The sequence below is a fragment of the Aquarana catesbeiana genome, linkage group LG04 (genome assembly GCF_042186555.1).
Source record: "Aquarana catesbeiana isolate 2022-GZ linkage group LG04, ASM4218655v1, whole genome shotgun sequence".
NCBI classification, from domain to species: Eukaryota; Metazoa; Chordata; class Amphibia; order Anura; family Ranidae; genus Aquarana; species Aquarana catesbeiana.
Window position 1 is genome coordinate 72,129,198 of NC_133327.1, and position 15,363 is coordinate 72,144,560.

Here is a 15,363-nt window from a genome sequence, read left to right on the forward strand (position 1 = left end):
ATATAGTGTGGGGTGTGGACTTAGTCCCCCTGAGCCATGTTTGGCCAAAGGCACCCTGCCCGTAAATGCCCTATAATGTTCGCTGTTCTGTGAACGGGCGAACACCCGATGTTCGAGTCAAACTTATGTTTGGCCACGAACATCAAACTCATCCTTACTGTACAGCAAAAGTTGGATGTGCTGCTGAGACAAACCACAAAACACTGAGAGGAGTGCTTACACTGGTCAGGTTTTAATCTAATCTTGAAATTTTTAAAAGAAAAAAAACATGCAAGACTCAGAAAAAACTGTTTAATACTGTTGTTTTTGATTAATAATTTTCTTTTATGTCATTTTTGATTATGTTCATAGTTTCATTTAAATCACCTGATTCAAGGGCACTGTTTTAATATGGTGTAGAGATAGCAACTATTCTTCACAGAGCTGCTCAGTGCCTCTTCTGATCCTTTGGGGGAAGATAAACACCTGTATTAATAATAACCATGTTTGAATACCTAGCCTAACATATGTTACCTTTGTTAGGTGTGTGTAGTTATGTATATATACATCTATATGGATACACATGCTTAAAGTGATTGTAAACTCTCCTCCACAACTTTGTCCCATGTAAATCAGCATAAAAAACCCTAATGAACACTGCTTGTAGATATCACCTTACTTGCTTAGTATTGTTGTAATCCTTTTTGTTCTTTAGAATGATGTTACTGAGCATGCCCATATCTCCCCTGATTTACAGCACACTCTGTGTGCTTGTCTGTCTATTATCAGGACTTTCTACTGCACAACACTGAAATCCCAGACTGCATAATCACTCAGAGCTTCCTACTACACCCCATGTGACCATGTCCTGGGCATCAGACAGCATTACTGCTGAAGCTGATAAGACTGACATAGGCAAACACTAGATAATCGGCACAAGTAAATACTATGAAATAAAACAAGTCAGGTATGAGCAGGGAAGCAGGGTTGCCATAGAAAGGTTGGATTGAGAAGGAGGCTTGGTTAACAGTACAGGAAGTGCTCAATGTAAGGGCGGAAATACACTCTACTGTGAACTCAATACTTAAAATGGCGCTGCCTTACCCCTGGAAACAAGTTTTTTTAAAGTTTCTTAAACAGTAAGTAATATGCGATTTGGGCTAGATTACAGTGGTTATAGTTTGATAATTACTTATTATAATTGACTAAATGAAAAGAAGCATCAGAGTGGGAGAGTTTACTTCCTCTTTAATATGTAAATACTTTTTCATGAGCTCTCTGTACCTGGAAAATTTAACTTATAGACAAATGTTATTACCCTTTTCCCTTTCTTTGACACACAAAGAAAGCAAACACTGCCACATTGTTACATTTACATATTTACATTGGTATATATTCACTGACATTCACACTTGGATCTGGTGAAAATAAATTAATCAGATCATAGACATCTGAATGACACATTAGATATGGTATATCTTTCGATGTTTCTACATTGCTTTATATTGAAGTTTTGTTCCCAGTAAGGTGAAGTCCTAGCAGATAATATAGATAGGCTGGGCCTCCCTCCTGTATTTTCTGTTTGAATGGGACAGACAGTTTTCATAGAATTTACATCCAAAGGGGAGCATGAGGCTATTTGCCTCTGACTAATAACTGTGGGGTCATGCCTATAGATCTTATCTTTGGAGGCATTGTAATTGTAATGGTGCCTCTTTCTGTTTGAAAAGGTGGCCAATTCTGCTGTAGTGTGACTTGCTAAACAGGTTATTGTTTGTACTCTAGTGATATATCTTTGATTTCACAGAATTAGACCTTCTGACTACATGAAAATACTTGTGCATACAGTCCATGGTGTATTGATATGAATCTTTAAGGGTATTTATAAAAAAATCCACATTTAACTTTAAATTTTGGATGGGCATTTGATATTAGGAGGGTTTTGTACTCTGGTCCTCTCTGTGTCCGTTTCTCTGTTTGCCTACATAGTAAGCTGACCAATGCCTGTTTGCATAAAGAAGTGGATTCTCATTATTTTCCTGTTTTGTTCTATACGCTGCTGTTAAGCCTAGGTCAATGGGATATAATATTTTTAGCAATTCATCTACAGTTTCATTGTAATCTGCTGTTCCTTCTTTAACATGGTCTGGTGGGGAAGACCATGTGTCTAAGTTAACTATTAATAGTTAGGGATGAGCCCGATGTTCGAGTCGAACGTAAGTTCGACTCGAACATCGGGTGTTTGCCTGTTCAGAACAATTTGGGGTGAGAACAATTTGTGGTGTTATATACAGAACAATTTGGGGTGTTCGCGGCAAATTCGAAAGCCGCGGAACACCCTTTAAAAGTCTATGGGAGAAATCAAAAGTGCTAATTTTAAAGGCTTATATGCATGGTATTGTCATAAATTTCGTACCTGGGGGTTGTCTATAGTATGCCTGTAAAGTGGCACATTTTTCCCGTGTTTAGAACAGTCCCTGCACAAAATGACATTTCTAAAGGAAAAAAAGTAATCTAAAACTACTCGCGGCTATAATGAATTGTCGGGTCCCAGCAATACAGATAAAAGTCATTGAAAAAAATGGCATGGGATCCCCCAGTCCATTACCAGGCCCTTTGGGTCTGGTATGAATATTAAGGGGAACACCGAACCAACATTTTTAAAAAAATTGCGTGGGGGTCCCCCTAAATTCCATACCAGGTCCTTCATTAAAGGGAACCCTGCGCACATTTTTTTTTTAAATGGCGTAGGGGTCCCCCTTAAAATCCATACCAGACCCTTCAGGTCTGGTATGGTTTTTAAGGGGAACCTTGCGCCAAAATTTTTTAAAAAATGGCGTAGGGTCCCCCCAAAAATCCATACCAGACCCTTATCCGAGCACGCAACCTGGCAGGCCACAAGAAAAGAGGGGGGATGAGAGAGAGCGCCCCACCTTGAACCGTACCAGGCCACATGCCCTTAACATGGGGAGGGTGCTTTGGGGTAGCCGGGGCCACCCGGGTTTGTAAATAGGTGGCCTGCCCCCCTCTGACACCACAGGGAAGCCATTGGGAAGTCCCTGTGCATCGGGGGGCGGGGTCACCCGGGTACGTAAAAGTGTGGCCCCGCTCTCAGTTATAAAAGAACTGTCATCACGCTGAAGCATCATAAGGCGGGTGCCTCCCATGGAGGCAGATCTTTTTTATTTTATTTTTCGGTCCATCGGCGGAGCCATAGAAGAAGATGAATGGACTTCATGGGACATTTTTATTTTTTTATTTTTTAATAAAGGACTTGTCAAAAGGTGTGTCTTGTTTTTTTTTAACATTTTGACACTTTTTTTGTGAAATGGTACGGGTACAATGTACTCGTTACCATTTCAAACAAGGGGGGGGCAGGATCTGGGGGTCCCCTTGTTAAAGGGGGCTTCCAGATTCTGATAAGCCCCCCGCCTGCAGACCCCCACAACCACCGGGCAAGGGTTGTGGGGATGAGGCCCTTGTCCCCATCAACATGGGGACAAGGTGCTTTGGGGGGCTACCCCAAAGCACCCTCCTCATGTTGAGGGCAGGTGGCCTGGTACGGTTCAGGAGGGGGGGCACACCCCATGCCATTTTTTAAAAAATTTTGGCACGGGGTTCCCCTTAAAATCCATACCAGACCTGAAGAGTCTGGTATGGATTTTGAGGGGGACCCCTATGACATTTAAAAAAAAAATTGGCGCAGGGTTCCCCTTAATATCCATACCAGACCTGAAGAGCCTGGCATGGAATTTGGGGGGACCCCCACGCAATTTTTTTGTAAATTTTGGTTCGGGGTTCCCCTTAATATTCATACCAGACCCAAAGGGCCTGGTAATGGACTGGGGGGATCCCATGCCGTTTTTTTCAATGACTTTTATCTGTATTGCCGGGACCCGACAATTAATTATAGCCGCGAGTAGTTTTAAATGACTTTTTTTCCTTTTAGAAATGTCATTTTGTGCAGGGACTGTTCACAGGAAAAATGTGCCACTTTACAGGCGTACTATAGACACCCCCCCAGGTACGAAATGTAAAGGAATATTTCACTTTTATTGTTTCAAAAAAAAATCACTGCTCCCGAAAAAACGGCCGTTTTTAAAACTTTGTTGCATTGATACATGTCCCCTGGGGCAGGACCCAGGTCCCCAAACACTTTTTATGACAATAACTTGCATATTAACCCTTAAAATTAGCACTTTTGATTTTTCATGTTCGTGTCCCATAGACTTTAACGGTTTTCGCGTGTTCTAATTAATTTTTTGCCTGTTCACATGTTCTGCTGCGAACCGAACCTGGAGGTGTTTGGCTCATTCCTATTAATAGTAAAACTTTAACCTGATCTCTGGAGTTGGCAACTCCCAGCAATTTACATTGTTGTAAGACATTATCTGCATGAAATGTTATGTGCATTCCTGCCAATAGTTTGCCAATATTGTTAGCTACAAGTAGCACATTTTCTAAAGACTGTCTGTCCTCCCTATCCATCTTTTGTGCTGTGCTCTCAATTCCTGTTGATATGCACATGTAGTGCTTGGTTGCTACTAGTAACTAACATCCACCATCTCACCCTGCTGCCAGGCCTCCATCTATCCCTTCTAAGACAATGAACAGTCATTTTGCGTTGTTTTTGTTTTGTTTATTGGGGAATATAACTTGGTTGGGGGAAAGGAAATATGGGATGCCCATGGAACAATTGCTTTGCCATCATATTTAAAAATTAGAACAAAAGGTTGAGCTGTGAAGTACTGATGTACACATAATATCTACAGGCGCTTCCCCTGCATAACACCATGCAGACTATTTCTCCTCCTTTGTGTATCTCCTGCAGACTGTTGCTCTCAGGACTTCCACCCTCCTGCACAAACTTCCACTGTAGATCATTACTCTTCCCGTCACATTGTCCTCTTTTGACAAAAGAGACCACTGTGAACAGTCTCAGTTGCTGGCTAGAATTGGTTGCACTGTTACTAGGCCAGAGGTCTGCAGTACCTCTCCCCGGCAGCCTAGTAATTTAGTAGCATGTGCTGATTAGTGGACTACTCCTCCCAGCTAGTTTGGCCTGCAAATCCTGCACCCTCAGGCCGCAGTGATTTAACACTCTCCCCACAGTCTCTCCTCCGGCCTTGCACCCAGCTCCCCTGGCATGCCTCATCCAGAACTCCACTGTGGTCCCCGCACCAACCTTCTCCTGCCCTGAGTCCATGATGGAGAGCTTTAACTGGACATACGTTCCGGCAGCTTCTCCAGCCCCTCTGTTCCAGCACACTTCATCCATAACCGTGTAAAGATGAAGCTCCCTCCCAGCTCTCCTGGGCTCCTCCGCTAGGCCTCGCACCACCCAGATGGGGATGGGGCCTCTGCTGCTGCCTAGTACTCCATTATCCACATCTCCTCGCTGACAACTCCTCCCCTAGTGGGTTGTTACCCCAGCTTATATGGGAGGCCTGCACCCTGCCAATTCCAGTTGGGGATTGGTCAGAGCTCCTCACATGAGCTGCCTGCCACTCCAGTCCTGGGCCCTGTTCCTCTTCCAGATCATTCTTCCTGGAAGCCGGGGAGGCACCCCAGAACTAAAGCACAGGTGGTCACATCCACTGCTGCACTAACCATTCCCTGCCCCCCAGAATAAAACAGCAGGACCAGCCTGAAGCATAGGCCTGCCCTAATATACCTGCACTGATAGTTACCCTCACAAAATCCTCACTCTAACACCTATCTATGGTAGAGGGTGCTACACATACATGCACTTCATCCGCTGCAGGAAACATCTTTCAAAAATGTTTAAATATACTGAATCTTCATGCATAGAACATTGGGCAACAGCTCTTTTCATCTCATTCTAATGCATCTGGACAATCTGAACATGTACAAATTCTATATCATATTTAATACAGCTCCCAACTGTCCCTGATTTGGAGGGACTGTCCCTGATTTGGAGCAATGTCCCTCTGTCCCTCATCCTACCTCATTTGTTCATCATTTTGGTCTGATCTATATAACTGTATAAAAAATGCACTTTTTATCTTTCAAAAAGGGTTCCCTAGTGCTAAACCTCTGATTTCTAAATAGCTGCATTTGTACATTTTAAAAGCCAATATAAAGGAATAGTAATGGTAAAAAAAAGTCCTTGTGGATTTAATTAACCTTTTTTTGGTTAATTCTCCTTTAAGGGGGTGTGGCAGGGGGCGTGTCCTATGCCTACATACATTTGTTAGTAGGTGTCCCTCATTCCCATCTCAAAATGTTGGGAGGTATGTATTTAGCTTTTGACATGCGTTATGTGTTCCTCTGTATGCTAATAGTAGGCTCCCTATTGATTACAAACTGTACAACACAGCTATTTCTTATAGCCCATTTATATATTAAGCACAAAGCGCACCCAATGTTAATTTTAACATTCAAAACCCTTACATAGTGTGCCTTTTGTAGATATTGCAACCCTTCGAGATATTGTTGAAAGAGACCACCACATTTTTTCGTCCCTTCATGGTCACCATTTGTTGCCCAGTTTCTGTGATTATGTGCATACACCTCAATTATTGTAGTAGTATGGACATATACATATCTAGATCTGAGAGATCTTACACAAAAGAGGTAATTCCATCTGCAATACACATTTATTGATATGGTTACATAATATATACAAATTACACACTAGACAGTATTTACAAGACAATGTACAGTGTAGGTCCCCTGGCTTACATGATTTTTTACAAATTACCCACAACAACCATATTTACAATACAATATAAGATGCAAGTATAGCGTTAGATTATCTGTTAACTTCAGGTCGGCCCAAGGTGACTGCTGTCTGTCCCCACACCAAAGAGGGACTTGGCTTGGTCACAAATTCTCCCTAATTGGTCACTGTACGTGGTAAATGTATATTGGGCACAGCCTGATTGGATGAGGCAAAAAAGGCTGTTGTTTACTACCCAGATGAGATGTGATCAGGGAAGGCATAAGGCCAACCTTTGAAGTTGAACTAATTACCGTACCACCAACACAACACTCAATACTTTAAATATATTTCCTTCTAACTGAAATATATTTCTAATTGCAATATTATTTACAGCTGTTAATGGAGATATCACATAAACCCATTATGTAACACTACTTACGGAGCACTTTGGGTGTGATTCACAGTCTGTGACGGCTTATTTATTTGATGTCACATTGAAGATGAAAAGCACTGAAGATGTTTACAAAAAGGACTTTTTATTGACTCACAGATGTTTATTATATTGAATTCACTATTTGATGAATTGTATCTATTTCTGATGGTCTTTTTATATGGCACATTGCACATTATTAATGCTTAAGTCAGGCATGTCCAAAGTCCGGCCTGCGGGCCAATTGCGGCCCGCAGCCCGATTTAATGTGCCCCCCCCCCTGGTAATTTGAATATACATAATCTTTTGTGGCCCCCAACTATACACTGTGTTCATTGGGGCTGCCTTGGATGGGACAAGGAGGGGGCGGGACGAACGCCATCAGATTACATACAGGAGAATCTCCTGTTTACTCAGCGGCGTCTGTAATAGGAAGTCCCATCTCCTGGGCAGCCATTGAATGACTGTTCTGTCTATCATAGGAGGCGGGACTTTGTATTAATTGCTTTAGCCCTGACCAGGCCATTTTTTGCGATACGGCACTGCGTCGCTTTGACTGACAATTGTGCGGTCGTGCGACGCTGTACCCAACCAAAATTTTTCCCCACGAATAGAGCTTTATTTTGGTGGTATTTTATCACCTCTGTGGTTTTTATTTTTTGCGCTATAAACAAAAAAAGAGCGACAATTTTGAAAAAAAACACAATATTTTTAACTTTTTGCTATAATAAATATCCCCAAATAAAAAAAAAAAAAAAAAAAATTTCTTCCTCAGTTTAGGCCAATATATATTCTTCTACATATTTTTGGTAAAAAAATTTGCAATAAGCGTATATTGATTAGTTTGCGCAAAAGTTATAGCGTCTACAAAATAGGGGATAGACTTATTGCATTTTTATAGTTTTTTTCTACTAGTAATGGCGGAGATCTGCGATTTTTATCGGGACTGGGACATTGCGGCGGACAGATCGAACTTTTGACACTTTTTTGGGACCATTAACATTTATACAGCGATCAGAGCTAAAAATGGCCACTGATTACTGTATAAATGTCATTGGCAAGGAAGCGGTAACTCTAGGGTGCGATTAAGGGGTTAAATGTGTTCCCTCAGTGTGTTCTAACTGTAGGGGGGATGGGACTGCCTGGGGAGGAGAACGATCATTTTTTTTATATACTAGGTACACCTGATCTGTCGCCTCTCCCCTGCCAGAACGTAGATTTGTGTGTTTACACACACAGATCCTTGTTCTGGCTCTGTCAGGAGCGATCGTGGTTGCCCGACGTACATCACGACCGCCCGGCACGCGCATCATCTCCTCAGTACCGCGGCATGCACGCGTGCCCCCTACACCCTTTAAAGCAGCCGCCGTACAGCTACGGCGAGTCACGCAAAGGAGCCATTCTGCAGCTGTCAAACGGCGGGCGGTCGGCAAGCGGTTAAAGAGGCCACTATGTAAACAGGAGATTCTCCTGTATGTAATCCGTCAGCGCTCGTCCCGCCCCCTCCTTGTCCCCTCTGTGGCTGCAGATAGGCATCGATCAGGCTGCACTGATGGCAATTGTGAGGCTGCATTCAGAGGCTGCATTCATGGTAACGGTAAGGCTGCATTCATGGCAATGGTGAGGCTGCATTCATTGCAATGATAAGGCTGTATTCATGGCAATGGTGAGGCTGCATTCGTGGCTATGGTGAGGCTGCATTCATGGCTATGGTGAGGCTGCATTGATTGCAATGGTAAGATTGCATTCATGGGAATGGTAAGGCTGCATTGATTGCAATGGTAAGGCTGTATTGATTGCAATGGTAAGGCAGCATTCATGGCTATGGTGAGGCTGCGTTCATGGCTATGGTGAGGCTGCATTCATGGCTATGGTGAGGCTGCATTGATTGCAATGGTAAGATTGCATTCATGGGAATGGTAAGGCTGCATTGATTGCAATGGTAAGGCTGTATTGATTGCAATGGTAAGGCAGCATTCATGGCTATGGTGAGGCTGCGTTCATGGCTATGGGGAGGCTGCATTCATGGCTATGGTGAGACCGAATTTTAATGGTTCAAAGAATGTCAGGTAAAATGGTCGGCCCTCACACATGTTCACGTCATCAAATCTGGCACTCTTTGAAAAAAGTTTGGACACCCCTGGCTTAAGTGATATCATAATTTTGTATGTAGCACATATAAAATCACACACTGTTATATTTCTACTAGTACATTCACTTTGTTTAATTGGGCTACAGCCCACTAATTAGTGCCCCCTCATACTAAATAAATTGCTATCTAAAGTAGTACCTTCTACCTTGGCTAGGGGAGCAGCTGCTTCTTTAAATTACTAATAATTGGCACAAGGTATTAATATTTTTTCTAGAATAAGGCTTACCTACTGATACTGTAAATATCTCCTAAACATGCGCCCTTGAGGAGATATTTACTGTATACTGTGCCGATGATGGCCGGAGTTTGCGGCCCTTGAAGGAGGAGGGGCAAAGATGGATGTGGCCTGCAGCGGCGACGACATGGGCTTTGTTTGCAGGTAAGTGTCACATAATGTGCCAGCACATTATGCCTTTACTTTGCAGGGAAAGGAAAAAAATGACAAGAGTTTACTTCCTCTTTAAGCCCAGGAGCTGAAACAATAAGCTTCTCATTTGCTACACAGGGATACATTGGGGCACCTGTAGCAGATTGCCTTTAAAACAATGCTTGCACATTGTGTTTACTTTCACAGGGATTATGTAGATGAAAGAAAGCCGTCAGCTCAATCTTCAGCAATAAATGAGTTTATTAATTCAGGGGTGGTACAAAATAATAGAGGGCTTATGTGTTTAGGAGTGTAGCCTTAATTGTAGCCTATGATTAAAGCGGGGTACATCAATCGTCCGATTTTCCTCGTTGCTTCACAGCAAACCGGAAAATTTGTACTAAAGTTCTTGTACGACAAAGGCTTTTTTTTTTAGTTAGTCTATTGTTTCTAGACATGTGCAATTCTTTTCGTTCCGAATTCGTTTTTCAAAACGACATTCGACAAATTCGTTAATTCGGAAATTTTCAAATCAACGAAAACCCGTTTAACAAATTTTCCTGAAAATTCGTATATTTGAAAATTTGTAAATTTGTAAATTTGAAAACTTGTAAATTCGAAAATCTGAAAATAAGAATGAAAATTCGAAAACCCAAAAATCTGAAAACCCGAAATAATAACTAACTAATAATAATAACTATTACTAACTTTTATATTTTAGTTATTGGAATTTTCCTTTCAAATTTGGCTGTTAGTGAACGTAACGAATATGAATGTATCCGAAGTTAGAGAATTATCCGAAATAACGAGAAACATTTTGCAGCTTCTCCCTTCGGAAATTTCCTTTCAGAAGGCCAGAATTGGCTCTAGAGAGTTGTGTACACACTATACGAAAATCGTACCAAAGTTCCTTGGACAAAAATGTTCGCCCAATTTTCTTAATGTGTACGAGCTTTAAGGCTACATGCTGAAATGCGTAAGTCCTGTGCTATTTTGTTCCACACCTGGATTAATAAACTCATTAATTGCGGAAAATCGAACTGCCGGCGGTCTTACATCTACATGTTTGCTCGGGTGCTAGGAGGACACTACAAGCCAGTGCACTGACTGCTCACTACCCTGGGGAATTACTACAGGTGGGTTTTACTATATTCAAAAGGATTATCACTTATTCCAGCTCCTAGTCCAAAACAGAGCTTTTTTAGCTCTGTCCAGCATTTCCATGCAGCAACAGATCACTGCCATGGTGATCAATTGCTGGCTGACTGCAGCCAGCATTAGATCACTATTAGAAGTGATTTACTGCTACATAGCTTCATTGGGGGGGTTTGCATCTGGACTAGTGTGATCTAATTTTAACCAGCAGACTTTATAATATTTTGGGATAAATATATGGGGGGGGGGGGCAAATGACATAAACATTATATTGGGAAGAAATTACCGAAAATGCATTTTGCAATATTTTACCTTTTTTTTTTCCCAATGAAAGAAAAAATATATTTATTTGAATTTGCTACAGTATTAAAGCCCCCTCTATCCCAAAAAAGTATGATATATTCTATAAAGCCACTCTAGAACTCAAAGTGGTTTACAGAGAAAATGGCCCAGGGATGCAAATGATTAACTGTGTACCTCCAAGCTATTTGCCTGTAGAGGGATCTTTACTGTAAGAGCGGCAAGTATGTGGAATTCCCTTCCACAGGCGGTGGTCTCAGCGAGGGGCATTGATAGTTTCAAGAAACTATTAGATAAGCACTTGAACGACCACGACATACAATGTAATACTGACATATAATCACACACACAGGTTGGACTTGATGGACTTGTGTCTTTTTTCAACCTCACCTACTATGTAACTATGTAACTATGGCCCCACTAGAAGCTAGGCTTAAGTTATATGTTAGCCATTAATAATGAACTTCTCTTATTTGCTCCCTTTTGGTCTGTCAAATATACCTTTTTAAGCATTTTGTTATACCTTTTAAATAAGTGCAAAAATATCTGTTAAATCTGTCAGAAATGTATTGCACTGATAACTTTCTGTGTTTTTTGCCTGTACAGAACTGAAATTTTAAATACTGATAGGGCCTGTGTACAAAGACAAATGGAAAGATGTTGACCTCAGTTTGAGACACTTCTCAGATCATTCAGAATTCATTCTAGATTACCTCATTCTGGCTTGTATTTAATTTTCTATGAGGTGTAACTCTAGGAATTAGACAAAACCTGCCCTTGCATTGGGGCCCTCCGCACTGCAAAGATAAACTGGTTGTTTAATCTAGGGGTACCTGAAATAGGAGAAACACTTCATTAATTTTTCGCTCCAGCAGGCTTCCTCAATCCTTGGAACCAGTCAAACATCACCTCATCTGTAAGGTGCTTAAGGCCCTGATTGCAAGTTTGCATCCTCACAAACAGTGCAGGGTTAATAGCACTGTACTGCATGTGAAGATGCAAGTGGATTGTCCACGACCCAGAGCTTTGGGAACAGGGAAAAACAATGCTGGATCAAGGAATAGGGTACATTTTACAGATTGTCCTAGCGCCCCTAAACTAAAAGAGCATTCAAATCTCACAGTGCTAGGGACGCTATTGCAAGGGTGGAGTTTGTCTAGATCCTCTAGTTAAGCTTTAGGTTAATTTTAACCTCAACATAGACTTAAAGGAAAGGGAGAGAATCCGCTCTGAAGTGAATGAATGCCTGCAACAAAATATTTACAACACTATGTCTACCTATTAATGATGTATTTCTGTCAGTCTTCTCTCCAATGCATTTGGAACTACCATAAAACAAGCAATTTTATACTGCTTGCTTCTCTCCTCTCCTCTACCCTGCCTCTCTCCCTTCCCTTCTTTTTCTCCTCTCCCTTTATCCCCCTGCCACTATCCTTCTCCTCTCTCCTCTTCTCCTCACACCTCTCCTGTCCTTCCCTATTCTCCTATCTCTCCTTTTCTCCCAACTCCAAAGTTTCACCCCTTCCCACTTCCCATTCTCTTCTCTCTCTCCAAGACTCCCCTTACTTCCTCTATCCTCTTCCCTGCCTCCCCATCCATTTCTCCTCCCTCTCTCTTTCTATTTCCCCCTCTCATTTCCTATCCTCTCCTATCTTTCCCTCTCCTTCTCCCTTCTTTATTCTCCCCACTCTCTCGCCTATCCTCCCTACTTCCCCTTTCTCTCTCCTCCCCACTCTCCTCCTCTCTGCACCTTCTCTTCTCCTGCCCTTCCCTTCCTTTTCTCATCCTCCTCTACCCTCCCTCCCTTCCTCTCTCGGTTTCTTTTCTCCTCTCATTTCCTGTCCTCTCCTTTCTTTCCCTCTTATTCTACCTTCTTTATCCTCCCCACTTTCTTGCCTATCCTCCTTGCTCCCCTTTTCCTTCTCATCCCCTTTCTCTTCCCCCCAGTCTCCTCCTCTCCTCACCTTCTCTTCTCCTTCCCTCCTCTTCCTTTCCCTTCTTTTTCTCATCCATCTCTACCCTCCCTCCCTTCCTCTCTCTATTTCTTTTCTCCTCTCATTTCCTATCCACTCTTATCTTTCCCTCTGCTTCTTCCTTCTTTATCTTCCCCACTCTCTCGCCTATCCTCCCTGCTCCTCTTTTCCTCTTCATCCCCTTTCTCTCTCCTCCCCACTCTCCTCCTCTCCTGTCCTTCTCGTCTCCTCCTCTCCTCTTACCTTCCTTTTCTCATCCTCCTCTACCCTCCTCCCTTGCTTTCTCTTTTTCTTTTCTCCTCATTTCCTATCCTCTCTTATCTTTCTCAATCCTTCATCCTTCTTTATCCTCCCCACTCTCTCACCTATCCTCCCTGCTTCCCTTTTCCTCCTCGGCCCCTTTCTCTCTTCTTCCCACTCTCCTCCTCCTCCCTCCCCTTCCTTTTGTCATCTCCCCGTTCCTTCCTCCCTTCCAATTTTCTCCTTTTCCTTTTCTTTTTTTCCCTCTCCCTCTCCTTCTCCCTCCTCTCCTCCATCCTTTCTCTTCTCCCCCTCCCTATTTGGTACCAACATACAGTACATGATAAATCCTATTTCTGCTCAGATTTACACCAGCACTATATTTTCAGTATTGCAATGAGTCATGCTTTAAAAGTTGTTTTCCAAATCTTTGTGATGAAATCCACTTGTGATTTTACAATATCAGAGATGTATATTGGTGGTGATGTTTGCATCCAGCAAGATACCTACTGTTAGTTCAGGAACCTTTCAAGATATATCACTGCATAGTAAACAAGCTTAGTGAAGTTTCATTTTAGCCAGTTCTTTACCCCAATCCACAATCTACGCACAGAATATTAAATGACTGACTGTTCAGGGAATATACAAGTTTATAAAAGTGTGGGTGGATCTTTTATCTATAGAATCTTCCTTACTTCTTTGTACAGGTGCTGTACCTTCTCTCGGTGGATTATGCAAGCCAGTCTTTTAAAATCTGTCAAATCATCTGAGAAAAACATCACAATGTTTGGGATTCAGAGAAATCAATGTTTACGTTATATGCTAAAGAAGAGCATGCAAGAAAAAGTTTATGCATTTTTAAAAGATTAATGAAACTTTATCCCTCCCCTGTGCAAACTGTATATCTGTCAGTCAAAGCTGTATAAGCCAAGTGTACAAAAATATTTTCATCTAGAGCCTAGAACAATTATATTTTAGTAGACTATTTCATTTCTACTGTTCGCTTATTCTTAATGAGTATGTATTTGCAGAAGAAATTATTTCTGTTTAAATGGCTCTATAAATTGTATCACATTTCATTTTGATGCAAGCATGCATGCTTTAATCAGAAGAAATTCCCCTTTAGTTATACTTGCTATACATTTATATGTTTAAAAAAAATGTTGGGATCTGTGTGGCCACTGCACTATATTTTTTGCCACTTTACAGGAAATCTTTCACTCTGCCCTTCAGGTTACCAGATTTTAAAAATGAAATCTGGGTGAACCCCACTAAGCACATACACAAGGAACACATTGTGTAGCCAAATACAAAACCACACCCCCTTTTTCTGGGTGAACCCCACTAAACACCTACACAAGGCACACATTGGGGGTTATTTACGAAAGGCAAATCTACTTTGCACGGAAAGTGCACTTGGAAGTGCAGTCGCTCTAAATCTAAGGGGTAGATCTGAAATGAGAGGAAGCTCTGCTGATTTTATCATCCAAACATGTGCAAGCTAAAATGCTGTTTTTTATTTTCCTTGCATGTCCCCCTCAGGTCTACAGCGACTTTACTTCCAAGTGCACTTTCAGTGCAAAGTGGATTTTCCTTTAGTAAATAACCCCCATTGTGTAGCCAAATACAAAACAACACCCCCTTTAGCCAAATATGAAACAATCACCTTGGAAAGATTGGTCAATGTAAGTCTTTTAGATGTGAACTGTGATATTGGTATTCTATTTCCTTTTTTTTTTTTTTTTTTACAACAAATTTCATGTTTTGTTCACAGGGGACTAAATGCAATGGTTTCAATGTTTTTTTTTTTTTTTGTGTTTTTCCTCCCGCTGTAGGTGGTGAAGGATTTTCCTTTCCTCCTTTAAATTTTTTTTTCTTGTCTCTTTTCTCCCCTCTCTATTGTTTTTCTTCCTGCTTAAGCTCCATACTTCTCAGTCTGTTATGGGCTTGGGAAGTTCAGGCATTAGACCTTTATGTGGGTCTTTATTATCGTTGATTTGGTTTTCTTTTTGGATAAGTCCTCTGCAGTACAGGGTTATAAATGTTGTTGTACTACATACCATGTAATATGTTTTGCTCTTA